The following is a 14,819-nucleotide window of genomic DNA, read 5'->3' on the forward strand; positions in this document are numbered from 1 at the left end:
GAGAGAGAGAGAGAGAGAGAGAGAGAGAGAGAGAGAAGGAAGGGGGTCAAAACAATAGGTATGGGCTTGTGAGATCATGAGATCATGATGTGTGAGGGTGACATTGGTTCGCAAAACCATACAGGTTTCCCGTGTACAAGCCGATAAAAGCTCATCTGCGCCCCTCGCCCCAAGCAAAACTCACGACTCTGTGGCCCGCTTACCAACAGCGCGTGGTGACGCTGGCGTGAGCCAGCAGGAAGCAGATGTCTTCTCTGAGCCCCGGCCTGATCCTTTGGGAGTCCTGGACCAGTGGGTCTGTGCTGGTTTGCCAGGCACATAAGCAGGTGCCGTTGACTTTGGGGGTCTAATTAAAATCTAGTGTCGGGTTCGGTAATTTGAAGGAGAATTCACCAAGAAGGTGGCACTTGCCCGTGGCTGTTCTCAAAGGATGGTTTAGCAATGACTTGGAGAGGGAATGAAAGAAGCCTGATTTGTATATTTTTGAATTTTAGGATTGTTTGGTGAGTGTGGGGCGTGGAGGGTGGAGGGGGAGGAGAAGGGGAGGGAAGCGTTGGGAGGTAGACAGTGGGAGGATCCTGGCTATGAAGTCACCCACCCCCGTGTTCCTGGGCCGCAAGCCCACCCTACAGTCTGCTCAATGGTGCCAAACATTTCCGGATTCCTCGCACTGTAAGTGGTGACATGATAAGATCCTTTTTTTTTTTTTCTTCTTGAAGCCATTTCTCTCTTCCTCCCCTCTTCAGCCTGGCTTGGCTCCCAGGAGCCCTGTATGTCTGTAGGCTTGAAGAAAATTAAATATCTTAGGAGTTGGAAACCCAGGCTAGAACCAGGGAGTACCCCTTCCTGCCAGCTCCCTGGGGCGGTCCTGCTCTCCCAGCCCAGGCCTGGCCCCTTGCTCAGTTGTACACCCCAGAAACTGTGGGCAGGAGCGGCCGAACTGGCCATCCAGGCCCCACCCCCCACCTCCACTGGACTGAGGCAACTGCTGATTCCTGCCAAGACCAACAGGAAGAATCAGTTTCGGGAAATTGAAAGTCATAGGGGAAAGGGTCTGCAAAAGCAACAACGCCAGGCACAGGGGGCCTGTCCGCTCTCTGGGGCGCAGACCTCTCTGCTCCAGGAGCCGCGGTGTGATGGCCAGATGCTCAAAGGCAGGGCCGTCATTCCCGGGATGGTGGGAACACAGGGTCAAGGAGGATCCAGGAGGCTGAGCAGGCAGCGAACACGCCGTGGGTTTGGCAGATGATTTGATATTGACCATCTCGTCCTTCAAATAACATGAACTCATGCGTAGCAGAGTCTTCCCGTGGCAGACATCCCGTGTTAGCGATAGAATCCAATTTGCAAAATAATTTTTCTCGCTAAAGCCCTTCGTGTACGGACCTGGCGGTCTCTATTGATGCCACCCCCTTTTTCTTGTCTTCTATTGGCACATTTGCTTTCAGTTGTGCATACACTGAATGGCCAGATTATCATGATCTCGGAACGCATAATAATCTGGCCACTCGGTATGTGTGTGTGTGTGTGTGTGTGTGTGTGTATATATATATATATATATATATATATATATATATATATATATATATATATATTAGAGGCCCAGTGCATGAATTTGTGCATGGGTGGGGTCCAGCCAGCCTGGCCAAGGGGAGGGGACATGGGCGGTTGACCGACCTGCCTGCTGGTCGAACTCCTGGTGGTTGAGGGGACAATTTGCATATTAGCCTTTTATTATATAGGATATACACCGAGTGGCCAGATTATTATGCGTTCAGAGATCATAATAATCTGGCCACTCAGTGTATATAAGATTAAAGACCGGGAGTGGGGTTTCGTCTTTTATTTCATGTATTCATTTTATTTCATTTACTCAATGCAGTTTTATGAGGACTCACCATATCTGAGTGCAGGCTCTTGGAAAGGTGAAAGGAAGGTCCTCCTCCCTTGGAGAAAAGAAAGGGACAGAGAAATGACCCTCATAGAATGCGATGGAGCACCAGGGCCTTCCAGTGTGGGCATGGGAGACCTCTCAGGAGAGGAACAGGTGCTTGAGCCGAGACTCCTGAGACCGGCAAGGGGCAGGGGGAGACAGGGATTGGAGATAAGCTGTTTTCAGACAAATGAAAAGCCAGGTGTCCAGGCGGTGAGGTGGTCAGAGCGCAGACTATTCTGGGATGGCGAGTAAGCAGAGATGCCCGAAGTATCACATGAAGGGATCCATGATGAGAGATGAGGCTGGGCAGGAATGAAGGAGCCAAGATCACAAAAAGTCTTAAATGCCTGGAAAAGAAGGAAACATTTTATCATCTCACCAGGAAGGAGCCAGTGGAGAACGTAAAGCACATGGAGATGAGAGCATCCTTTTTGCAGGTTAGAGGATGACTCTGGTATCATGTGAAGGGCGTATAATAGGGGGTTAGGCTGGAGGCAGGAAGGCCAGATAAGTGTATTTTCAAATTTCAAAGCAAGGGAAGCTGAGACCAGTAGTATGTGAGTGGTGATGGAAAGGGGGCAGAGATCTGGGGGAGGGGAGAGCAACTGGACTTAATTTTTAATCACATGTGAATGTGCGAGAAAGGGGAGCATTCGCTTGGCTCTTGGTTTTCTGACTTGGGCCAACTGTGGCTGGTGGTTCTAGTCTCAGGGATCAGGAGGTCAGGAAAGTGAGCAGTTGGGCTGGGTGGGATGGTGAAAGGAGTTATTGACATGCTGAGTCTGAGATGCTCAGAGAAGGTCTAGATGGTCAGCAGGCAGCTGGCTCTGGAGGGGTGGGATGGTGAGAGTTGTTGACATGCTGAGTCTGAGATGCTCAGGGGAGGTCTAGATGGCTAGCAGGCAGCTGGCTCTAGAATATGGAACCCAGTCTGGGTTGGGACTGTCAATTAGAAGTCACTAGTTGGTTAGTGGTGGTTTAAGTCTCGGCATGGTTAAGTTACCCATGGGCTAGGATGTAGGGGGATAAGAGAACGGAGTCTTGGGAAACACCTATATTCAAGAAGGGGGAAGAGAAAGAGAAGTTGATGTGAGGAGTAAGGAGGAGCAGTAAGAGAAAAAGGGAGAGAGTTAGGAGATAGGGGAGAGTGTCACAAATGGAAATGGGACAACCTTTAGAGAAGAATGTCATGGATGATATTGTAAAGATAACAGAAAGGACAAAGAAGACTGCTGAAAAACGCTCATATTGGGGAGGTCACGTGTGATCTTAGAGAGAGCTGTTTTAGTACAGAGATGAAGGGAAACAAAGCCAATGAGCTAAGGGGCATTGAGAGGTGAGAAAGTGCATATCCTAAATGCAGGCTACCCTTAAGAAAAACTGGGTAACATTAATGAAGGGAGATAGATAGGTGATTGATAAATGGATAGATAAGAGAGATAGATGGATAGATAGGTGATGGATAGATACAATAGTGTCTAGAGGGGATGAAAAGTGGATAGACTCTTTCTTAAGAGAGAAAACACGAGTATGTTAAAGACTGAGAGGAAAAAGTCAATGGTGAAAAAATGAAAAATTCAAGACACACTGAGGCCCATTTTTTGAGGGAGGTTATGGAAGAAATGGGCACAGCACATGGATTCATCTTGGTTAGAAGGGAAGGGACCATTGCTATTAGAGACCTGGGGAGGGAGGAGGAATGCAGGGAGGATTGGGAATTGAGTGAGGAGGTTTACATCTGAACGCCTCTTTTTATTTGGTGAAATAAGAAGCAAGGCCATCTCTATGAGGAAAGATGGCAGAGGGGGCTTACATTTTAGCTAAGGAAAATGGGGGATGGAGTTGATGATAAGAAGATTATAGGAGCACCAAGGGATCCACCCAGGACTGGCTGTTGGCACTTTGTGAGGGTCTGTGAGCAACGCCCCTGTAGTGCATGGCCATCCGGATGTGGGAGCATTTAGCAAGCCTTCGGTTGGGCTGGCCCATGGTGGGGTTGGAAGTGGAAAGACAAGCAGTGTTGCTTTAGTTCTTGACACGAGCGGGACCCTGGCCAAATGGGCCTAATTGGGAAGAAAATAACACTGGGAGGAAGGTGACAAACTGGGGGGAAAGGGAGGAGCTCAGAGTCTGGAGACCATGATGAGGTGAGAGATTGGGCAGAGGGAACGCACTGGAAGGATGGGACATTGGGTCAGGGATCTCAGGTTTTAAATGTCAGAGGTGGGACTGTTTGCGGCGATGGCCAGGCCAAGATGCATCCATCAGAGTGCGTCGGTCAAGAGCCAAGACAGTGAGAAAGGCATTGAAATGGACGTCAAGGAACCAGAAAGCTATAGTATCTACTGGTCATCGACCACTTCTGGGACAGTCACAGGGTTGTCATGGGAAGAGGCCGTAAGGCAGCAGGCAAGAGACTGAAGGACCCGAAGAGCTCAGATAGATCAGGCTCCTTGTAGCTGCGGGGACGTCCCCAAATCTAATGGCAGATTCTTGATAAACATGGTGTTTTGGGCAAAACAGATGAGGGGCGGGGAGGGTTCATCCGTTCTGTGTCAGGGCCTGGCTCTGCTTGTTTTCATAGCGAAGGGGACAAAGCTAGTTATTTCCAGCACATGGAGAAGTGGAAACTTCGACAGGAGTGTCAAGGACTTGCCCAAAATGACACCACCAAAGTGCTGACCTCAGCCTGTCACTTCATCCCCTTCTTCCTCTCTACGGGGCTCCTCCTGTCGCACGTACCTACTTCAGCAGAACCAGGTCAGCGCGGGCCTCCTCCACGCACACCCTCTGCAGAGTTGGCATTGCGATGTAATAGAGGGCTGCGGAGGGGAATTTTCCCACTTGGCAGAGTGGCTTGAAAGTCAGGAGGGAATGTTTTTCCTGCACGGCAACAAGAGGTATCAAATCCTGACTTCTGCTCCATCCCTTCCAGCTCTGCTACTATTTATGTAGATGCAAGCATTCCACAACAATACCTTTCACTTGGAAAGGGCCTTCTCTCACCATAACTCATATATATATATATATATATATATCCCTGTCTTTTTCACTCCAGAAGTAAACATGCTTGGTTCTCTTTCCACTTCCACTTTTTAGAAACTAATTATCTACATATGCGTCTACTTCCTTCCAACCTGACCCCTGCCTCGGTGGGAAGTCCCTGAGGTCGGGACTCGCCTGCGACTTATTGATTTTAGAATCCACTAACCTCCTCTAATCCTTAGCACATGGCCAGTGTGTTTGTTGAGTGAATGGATGACACTCTTTTGCAGGCCACTCCAAAGCAGGCACTGAGTCTTAAATAACTGGGACAGGCATACCTTACACTGATCCCTTTTCTCTCACCTACTGTCCCCTATGATAAAGGCGACCCTGATCGTAAAAAGAAAAAAGATCAGGTCTTAAGACGCCTGGGTTTAAGTTTGGCTTTACCACTAGCTGTGTAGCCCCAGGTAAGTCAATGACCCTCTCTGAATCCAAGTTGGTTTTTTGAAAAATATTAATTTCAGAGAGGAAAGCAGAGGGAGAGAGAGATGGAAGCATCAATGATGAGAGAGAATCATTGATCGGCTGCCTCCTGAATGCCCCACACTGGGGATCGAGCCCACAACCTGGGCATGTGCCCTGACCAGGAATGGAACCATGACCTCCTGGTTCATAGGTCGATGCTCAACCACTGAGCCACGCTGGCCGGGCTGAATCCAAGTTTCTTCATCGGAAAAAATCAAAAGAAATAATACCTCCTTTGTTTGATTATTAGGAAGATTAACTTTCACTACATGTGGCCAGGTAACTGAAATCTAGAAATTGATCAGTTAAGAAAAGATATTTTTTTTCTTCACTTCCACGCATATGGACATCCGTCTACGCATCTTGTGGTCTCGGGGCATGTATCTCTGAGATGGTGCATGCATTAAGATGTGGCTCCTGAAGCTAGGGACCAGCTTTTTCCTCGGTTAGGGTTGATCTGGAATTGACTTCATGACCAGGAGATAATACAAGCCATGCTCTGAGAACTCTAGTGAGCTCAGAGGACCACGTAGGAGCGGACGCTGGGGAGAGCAGGCTCTCCATAAAGCCTCGTCCATCCCGTCACCGGACATCATGACAAAAAGAGCCTCTTTCCTGAAAGGGGGGAGGGGAGAACACGGTGACGGTGGTCAGGAGCTCACATATGAAGAAAAGAACACGGGAGCTGCTTGGGAGTAATCTCCATGTTCCAGGCACCGGGCTAGTTGCTTTCTGTTTGCACCATCTTTTCATTAATTAACAACACGGCTTGGAGGAGCTGGGAAAGCTGGAATCCTGAGGCAAAGGAATTCGTGACAAGTCAGCTTTGAAGCCACCTCTGAGTCTTCAGTGACAGGAGGACAGGTTGATTTGTTCCAAGTTGCTTGATGGAGATAGAACGGAAAGGCGCTGCAATCACTGTGAGCGACAGGTTCCAGGACAGTCTCTGCATTAACCATAGACCGTGAGACAGAAGAAGCCAGGGGTCCCCCCTGTCCGGCTCATCCTTGCCCGGTGCGTGACGGGTGAGGGGTGCGCAACACGGGACTGGATGTTTGGAGCTGCGGTGGCCACTTTGTGACCGTGAGGCAAAGTGAAGAAAAATTTGAGGGAGGGTAACGCAGAGCCCCGACCCATCGGAGAGGCCAGATGAACTCTCCCTGGGTGTACCTTCGGGCCTCTTGCTTCTGTGGCACAACCAAATGTCCTTATTTTTAAAGTTATTCTTCCTTAGCTTTTCTTTTTTCTTTTCATGGCCAGAGGCATCGTAGCTGACCCAGCCTCTCTACACCAGCTTGGTCCGGTCAGCACCACTTTTACGGAAGTTTGGCAGGCACCTGTTTCTTAGGGCTACACTATAAGGTCTGCCGGGACCCTTGGCCTGATCTCCCCTACTTTTATTTATTTACTGAGTTTATTATTTTTAACCCTCACCCACGGGTATTTTTGCCTTTGGGTTTTAGACAGAGTAGAAGGAAGGGGGAGAGACGGGAAGAGAGAGAAACTTCGATATGAGAGAAACACATCAGTTGGTTGCCTCCCGCACCTGCCCTGACCAGGGATGGGGATCGAGCCTGTAACCGAGGTCCATGCCCTTGGTGGGATTTGGACCTGGGACCCTTCAGTCCAAGGGCCGATGCTCCAACCACTGAGCCAAATGGGCTAGGGCTGATCTCCCCCACTTTTAAACAAGCTCTTATTTCCCAAGAGAGCTGGATTCCCGGCAGCGCGGGTGGCGGAGAGCGAGCCTGGCAGTTTCGTGTTTGGCTTGTCAGGGTGCCACGCGGAGCTGGGTGCCAGGGCCATGTTATGTGATAGGCGCCATCTCGCTGACCTGCCCGTTGCCACGGCACAGCCGACATTCTTTGCCCTCCTGAAGAATTCTATGAAGAAGGACACCTGGACTGGTCTATGGGCAACCCCCCCCCCCCCGCCTTTGCTGTCGGATCTGCCTTCTCTCAAACCTAAACTAGGGTAGGAGGGGGGTGTCGGCATATTCCGAGGCGTCATTAACCATCCATCAGAGAAGACTGTGGTTCGAATGAGCGCTTCGGTGAGATACTCAGGAGTGTGTGCAACTTGGGCGTGCGTGCCTCTGTATTTCCTGTTGGGGAGGCAGTCTGACTTCTATTTCTCAGATACTCTCACCTGACATGGGGCTGGCTGCCTGGGAGGAGCCGTTCCATCCCAGAACCCGGATCTCCCGGTACCTGTGCTGAGCCAAAGAGCAAGGAGAGGAGTTAGACAAGGCCCGAGGTGCATCCGAGCCGCGGCTGCTAGAAAGCGTATCAATATTGGGCAAATGGGGGTCGCACGTTCTGCTCATTCTCTTGGGAGAAAGGAAGGCTTTCTGCTACATTTCCACATGTCAGTGAAATCACATGGTACTTGTCTTTCTCTGACTGGCTTATTTCACTTAGCACAATACTCTCAGGTCCATCCATGCTGTCGCAGAAGGCAAGATTTCCTTCTTTTTCACGGCCGTGTAGTATTCCGTTGCGTAAATGTACCACAGCGTTTTTATCCGCTCACCTACTGATAGACACTTGGGCCGCTTCCAAATCTTGGCTGTTGCTCATAACGCTGCAATGAGCATAGGAGTGCCTACAGAATTTACGAATTAGCGTTTCGGGTTTCTTAGATTATACTCCCAGAAGTGGAAGCCTGGGTCCTGAGGCAGTTCCATCATGCCATTGGCCCAGGAATTCCTACTTCCTGACATGGGATACACCGCTCCGAGCTCTTCCTTAAGGTGGCCGGCCAGATGTCGCCGTCGGAAAGCTACCCCTTTCCCTGTGTAACTCATAGTTTTCTTGTGGGGTAAGCATGGGGAGACCATGCAAACACTCTGTTTCCCATCACGTTCTCCATGAATTTATTTATCTCCCTGTGGACTCATGAGCTCTTCCTTTCATTAGTCATCAGCCATGACTTCACTAACTCTATTGCTCAGATGGTCCCAGGCCTGGCAAGGGGGGCTGGGAGGCCTCGGACACGTCTTCATCGTTCCGTGAGCACTTCCTTAAGGTATGGAACAATGTCATGGTCCCGGCTCATCGCGTACTTTCCATGCCCAGCCCTGCACTCAGCTCTTTCTCCAGGGATCCCTGCTTGCCTTTGGTGGAGATCATTGTGTGGAAGGCAGATCTGGGAACCGAGTGTGCTCCTCACTACTGGACGATTTGCTTCCCCCAGGCCCTCGGGGTGGAATGTGTGTGTGTGTGTATGTACATAGGTGGCGTGTATATAACACACACACATATGTGCTCGTAGGACATCCATGTTTATTTCCTGTAGCTATCCATAGCTATCGAAAACCATGCGTTTACATCATCTCCAGTTTCGCCCACCATCACAGGGCCCATTCCCGTTTGTCCCGCTCTGTGGTGATGTTCTAACAGTGAGAAATGTGGCTTCCGTCGTCCTTAGTATACAAGGGTGGGCAAAAGTAGGTTTACAGTTGTGAGTACATGAAACATAGTGTTTATTCTTGTATTATTATTTACTAATTCTTGTGTTATTTATGTTTTTTAAATTTTTTTATGTTTTTATTTATTTTTTTAGAGAGAGGAAGGGAGAGGGAGAGATAGAAACATTGATGAGAGAGAAACATCGATAGGCTGCCTCCTGCACGTCCGCAAATGGGGATTGAGCCCACAACCTGGGCATGTGCCCTGACCTGGAATCGAACCGGTGACCTCTTGGTGCATGGGACTTAGTGCATGGGATGAGCTCAACCACTGAGCCACGCCAGCTGGCTGTATTACAACTGTAAACCTACGTTTGCTCCCCCAGTATTTGATAATCCCTTTGTCTATAGCCGAAATCTCAGCACCTTGCCATCCTCTCCTCTTCGTTCTGTACGGGCTCCCACACCCACGCTGGACTTCTCCCCTGTGTGGACACCCTCATCACGCTGAAGGCCTGACCCTTGACCCTGGTCCCCCTGGCTCATCGTTTGGTGATAGGAGAGGAAGACCAGGGTAGTACTTTCTGCCAGCTTCCTCCGCCTGGCCAGTCCCTTTGCATTTTCCCCTCTTCTACGGCCACTTCCACGGGCAAAGCCCTTTCCCCCCAGAGGGATAACACGCCTGGGAGGCCTGGGGTTCAGGATCCTTGGTAGGGAAGCCGAGGCTGCCTCTGTCCCCGGCCTGGCTTGTCTCATGGGGCCACATCCCTGTGCTCCTTGCGACCAATCTCATCATCTTGAGCTTTGGTAAAAGAGGAGGCCCACTGCTCACTAAGGACAGACCCTGTCCCACCACCGAGGGTTTGGGGTTAGCCTAGAAAGCAAAGGGTCATGGGATTCGGCCGCCACTGCTATTTTTGCTTTGTGACACCACACGTCATAGCCTCCCGGTCCCTCCCAGACACGGCCACCATCTCTCCCCTGTCTCAGGGCCCGTTGCTTACACCTGTTTGATGCAGTTGGGAAAGGGGACAGGGGAAGTGCAGCTATGGGGTGATGAGCACGCAGGAGGGTCCCAGAGGGAAGAAGTCGGGGTGCCAGAGAAAGTCCAGTGATTTCACCCCGAGGCGTGGGGGGCAATGGCCGCTGGGAACGTCAGGTCTGGGGCTTGGTGCCTCCCCAGGTCTTGTTTGGCTGGAAGTTGACACAGGAGGTAAGGACAGCTGGTTTCTTCCCTGGGTCGTGGGAGAGGAGGAACATGGCTCCGTGGGGGCTCCTAAAAGCCAGAGCCAGAGGACTCCTGGGCCCTGGAGAGAGCGTTGGCCCTCGTACCAAAGGGTCATGGGTTCGATTCTCCATCAGGGGCACTCACCTGGGTTGCAGGCTCGATCCCTGGCCCCGACATGCAGGAGGCAACCAATCATTGTGTCTCTGTCTCTCCTGCTCCCTTCCACTCTCTCTAAAAATCAATGGGAAAATATCCTCGGGTGAGAACTAACAGCAACAAGAACAGACGGCCTCAGAGGGCCCAGGACAGTGCACCCCCATCACATCCCTTCCCGGCCCCGGGATTCTTCCCCAGAGAGCTCAGCGGCACGGTCATAACTTGTTAAATGCCGTAATTAAAATAGTTCTCTTATTAACTTTGTGATAACGCGCCCCCCCCCCTCCTCAAAATTACATGTTAGCATTTTGATAATTAAATTTCCAGTTCCAACAGAACTTCTCTCTGCTGCCATGAGGTTCATGTGGTGGTGGTGGTGGGGGTGCGCCGCTGGGGGGGTGGTCCTCTGGGGGGCGGGAAGGTGGCCCGGCTGGTCAGACAGGTTCTCATCCTGCCTATTGGAAGGCTGAGAGAGGGACACAGCAGAAATCCTCAACAGTCCATGCGTCCGGAAGGGGCCGGATTTCACACATGGAAATACAGGCCACTAAGCTCAATGTGAACTTCAGCTATGCAACCCATAATTTTTTCAGTGTAAGTATGTCCCAAACATCGCATGGAGCCTACTTACACTAAAACATATACTGAGTGGCCAGATTATTATGATCTCTGAACGCATAATAATCTGGCCACTCAGTGTATATCCTATACAATAAAAGGCTATTATGCAAATTGTCCCCTCGACCAGGAGTTCCACCAGCAGGCAGGACGGCCAACCGCCCATGTCCCCTCCCCCTGGCCAGGCTGGCCGGACTCCACCCATGCACGAATTCATGCACCAGGACTCTAATATATATATACTGAGTGGCCAGATTATTATGTGTTCCGAGATCATAATAATCTGGCCACTCAGTGTATTTGTCACGTCTCCGGATTCCCGATTCAGTGGGGCCTCGGGTGCTTTCCCTGGCAGCCCCACACCTGCCTCTGAACCTTGGCTCCCAGCTTCAGAGGAGAGAGGTTTTCCACTCTTCTTTCAACACAGGCAGGCTCTTTAATTACGGAATTAGCACTGGAGGTTGTTTGTATTGTTTTGGTCAGCTCCTTAGATCAGGCGATCTCAAAAGACTCGACAGGTACCTGTTTTATTCGTGCTGCGTGATGACTAGTAAGGAGGCATTGATCTCTTCATCATTCGGATAGAATCCACAAGGTACCAGGCGCTGTGCCAGGCGCTAAAGGCAAATAGGTACAGACAGCACACTGACAGCTGTCAGAGGGGAGGGGGCTGGGGGCTGGGTGAAAAGGGTGAAGGAATTAAGCAAAAACAAAACAACACAATAAACACACCCCAAAACTCCTAGACACAGACAGCAGTATGGTGATGACCAGAAGGAAAGGGGGGGTAGGGGGAGGGAAAAGAGTGTATGGGGGGATAAATGGTGATGGAAGGAGACTTGACTTGGGGTGGTGAGCACACAATGCAATATACAGGTGGTGTGTTATAGCATTGTACCCTTGAAACCTATAAAATTTTATGAACCAGTGTCACCCCAATAAATTCAATCAAAATAAAAAGCCAGTAAGTCGCTGGTTTTGACCTCCAGCTGCTCACTGCTCAGAGCAGGGGTCCTGGGTCTGCCCAAATCCCGCCCACCACCCTGTTTCACAAATACAACGTAATATTGGGGGACAGCCACCCCATTTGCTTACGATTGTGTACGGCTGCCTTCACCTGCTGTGGCTGAGTGGAGTAGATGTAAGAGAGACTACGTGGCCCCAACGCCTAAAATATTGACTCGTGGCTCTTTAGAGAAAGGGTGCTGAGCCCTGACCTGGAGGGAGAACTAGTCAACAATGTAACTGGGTGAGGAGGAGAACAGAGGACCAAATTCTGTGCCGGTGGTGCCTGCACCAGAGCTGGGCTTGAAAGGATTCGTCTAAGGGTGGGAGGGGTGGGGTTGAGAATCTACTCGGAAGAAGCAACATCGGCAGAGGCACAAAGGATGCTTTTGGGCTGTGTCGTGGGGCTGTGGAAGGGGTAGGGTGAAAGTCGGAAAAATAACACATCTGAAGGGTCTCCGTACGTCAAGAATGTACACGTGCCCTAACCGGTGTGGCTCAGTGGATAGAGCGTCGGCCTGCGGACTGAAAGGTCCCAGGTTCGATTCCGGTCAAGGGCATGTACCTTGGTTGCGGGCACATCCCCAGTAGGAGGTGTGCAGGAGGCAGCTGATCGATGTTTCTTTCCCATCGATGTTTCTCTCTATCCCTCTCCCTTCCTCTCTGTAAAAAAAAAAAAAAAAAAAGAATGTTCACATGTTCACTAATGCAACGCACACGATAAGCTTGGGAAGTTGACATTGGGACCCATATTTCACACGTGAGGCATGGAAGGCTCCGAGAGGCTCACGCCATTCCCTGAAGTCCCGCGGAGAAGCAGTAGAGCAGGATGGTAAGTCCGAAGGAGCCTGTGGAAAGCGCCTCCCGGCTGCATCACATGATGCACCGACTGGGAACTCCCGGAGGGCGCGATGCAGATCTTATTCCAGAACAGTGGCTCCCCGCCGGGGATGCTGCTGCCTTCTGAGGGACATCGGCGCGTCCGGGGCACTTATAGTTGTCGCAGGTGTTACTGGCCTCGGGTGGGTGGAGGCCAGAGATGCTGCGAACCATCCTATAGGACAGGCCCCACGGCAAAGGATGATCTTTCCAAAATGTCAGTAGTGCTACGAATGAGACACTGTGCCCCGCGCCCCCTCTTCCCAACACAGGGCTTGGCACGTAAAGGGCTACTTGGTCATGCGTGTTGAACTGGAAACATCAATGGATGTGCTTAGGGAACAGGGAGAGGCTCAGCGTCACCGGTGGGGGATGGGACAAGAAGGTACATGAGCACGGGACCGCAGGCAGGCCAGGACTGGCCTGAAGGAGGGCCATGCATTCTGAAGGCACGGCAAATGCCAGCGAGGCCTTTTAGTTCCGGAGAGTGACATGCGGGGGGGTGGGGGGGGGGGTGGGGGGGGTGGGGAGGGGTTGTTGGGGACTTACACTGGCCACAGTCTGACAATGAGATTCGAGCAGGGAGACCTGTCCCGTGGCCCCCGCTCAGCCCAGTGGGAGGGGAGAGAGGCGGGAACCACGTTGTGGGAGACGAGAAGGTAGACCCAGCAGGATCTGGGTGTGCGGGGCAGGAGGAAGGGTCATGAAGATACTTGTTTGAGCGATTGCAACACGGGCTGAGGTAAGGAGTGTCGGCAGCCCAGGTGTGTGTGCAGAGGAGGTGCGTGGAGGTGGGAGGGGTGATGATGTTGGATGTGCTGATTTTGAGGTGGCTCCCGGATGCCACGTTCCCACGAGATGATTCCCAGTAATCCGATGGAGATTTGGATCTGGAACTTGGACGATAAAACCAGGAAAGCAAGGATTGGTCTGTGCATGAGGATTTCCCCCCATGGACGTCCATCCTGGCTTCCATGTGCTGCCCAGTCTCCCACCGGACCGCAGTCCCCCAGGTGGAGGAGGATGCTGGGCCACGGGCTCAGACGGGACTGTTGGCGTTCTGCTCCGCTGTGCACCAGCTGGGTGATATTGGGGTGCTGTTTTGCTTCTCTGAGCCGTGAAGTGTCCTCATCTGTAAGGTGAGGACGATATTAGCCACCTGTGCAGTTGTGGGGTAACACATGTAGGATGCCTTCAGGAATCGCAGCAATTGAATATCTTATTCTTCAATCAAATGTAGTAAATATGATTAAAAAACAGGAAAAAACCCACTTAAAACAACTTTAAAAGGCACTGTGTTATAGATTTCAAAGTCAATCCAAAGTTATTTTTTAAGTCACTATCACCACTGTTTGTTTCTTCTTTGATAGGATGACAGTATACGCCAGAAAGAGGCCAGAAGCAGGTTGTCTTGGTTAAAATCAATGAGTATTATTGGAGTTTGGCTCCATGTGCCTGCTCTCCTCTAGGGATTCCCATCAAGAGGCAGCACCTTCTGTCTCATGCTTGGGCCTTAAATACGACATTTCCTGCTGCCCTGGGGTAGCCAGGCCGTGGGGGTGCTTAGGTGTGCTCTGCACTCGGCCCCCGGAGCTCCGGAGCGTGGAGTTCCGCCTCTCCCAGCCTTTCGGGGGACCCGGGTCAGGAGGCAGAGTCCTGCAGAGGTTCGGGGCTTCTTACCTCGGCGTCCTGCGGTGTCTCAGGGAGCAAGGAGGCTCCCCTCTAAGCCTGCAGGCTCCTTGCTGTCTGACCCCAGCCATCTACCCTCGCTTCAAATTACAAGCAGGACTGGGCGCCAAGAGCCAGCAACTGCATCGTGGCTCCCGCTAAGGAGGCGCCCGGAGCTGCCAGCCGGCAGGGCTTGGCCACAGAAGCCCACGGAGCAGCAGGCTCCTCCCGGGAAGGTGACGGGTGTGTTTGCTGCGACACGCAGGGCCTCTCCCTGCAGATGCTGCACATTTTTTCAGCTGCTTTTTTAAAAAAATATTTTTTAAATTTATTTCAGAGAGAAAAGGAGAGGGAGAGAGAGAGAGACATCAATGGTGAGAGAGAATCATGGATCAGCTGCCTCCTGC

General features: G+C 51.2%; 1 protein-coding gene across 6 annotated transcripts in view; it reads left to right on the forward strand.

The window, feature by feature from the left end:
- LOC307115241 (uncharacterized protein) overlaps positions 1 to 14,819 on the forward strand; it is a 310,667-nt gene that overhangs the window by 195,168 nt on the left and 100,680 nt on the right. The gene's annotated exons all lie outside the window — the stretch shown is intronic.

Source organism: Cnephaeus nilssonii, assembly GCF_951640355.1.
Source record: "Cnephaeus nilssonii genome assembly, chromosome: 19".
NCBI lineage: Eukaryota > Metazoa > Chordata > Mammalia > Chiroptera > Vespertilionidae > Cnephaeus > Cnephaeus nilssonii.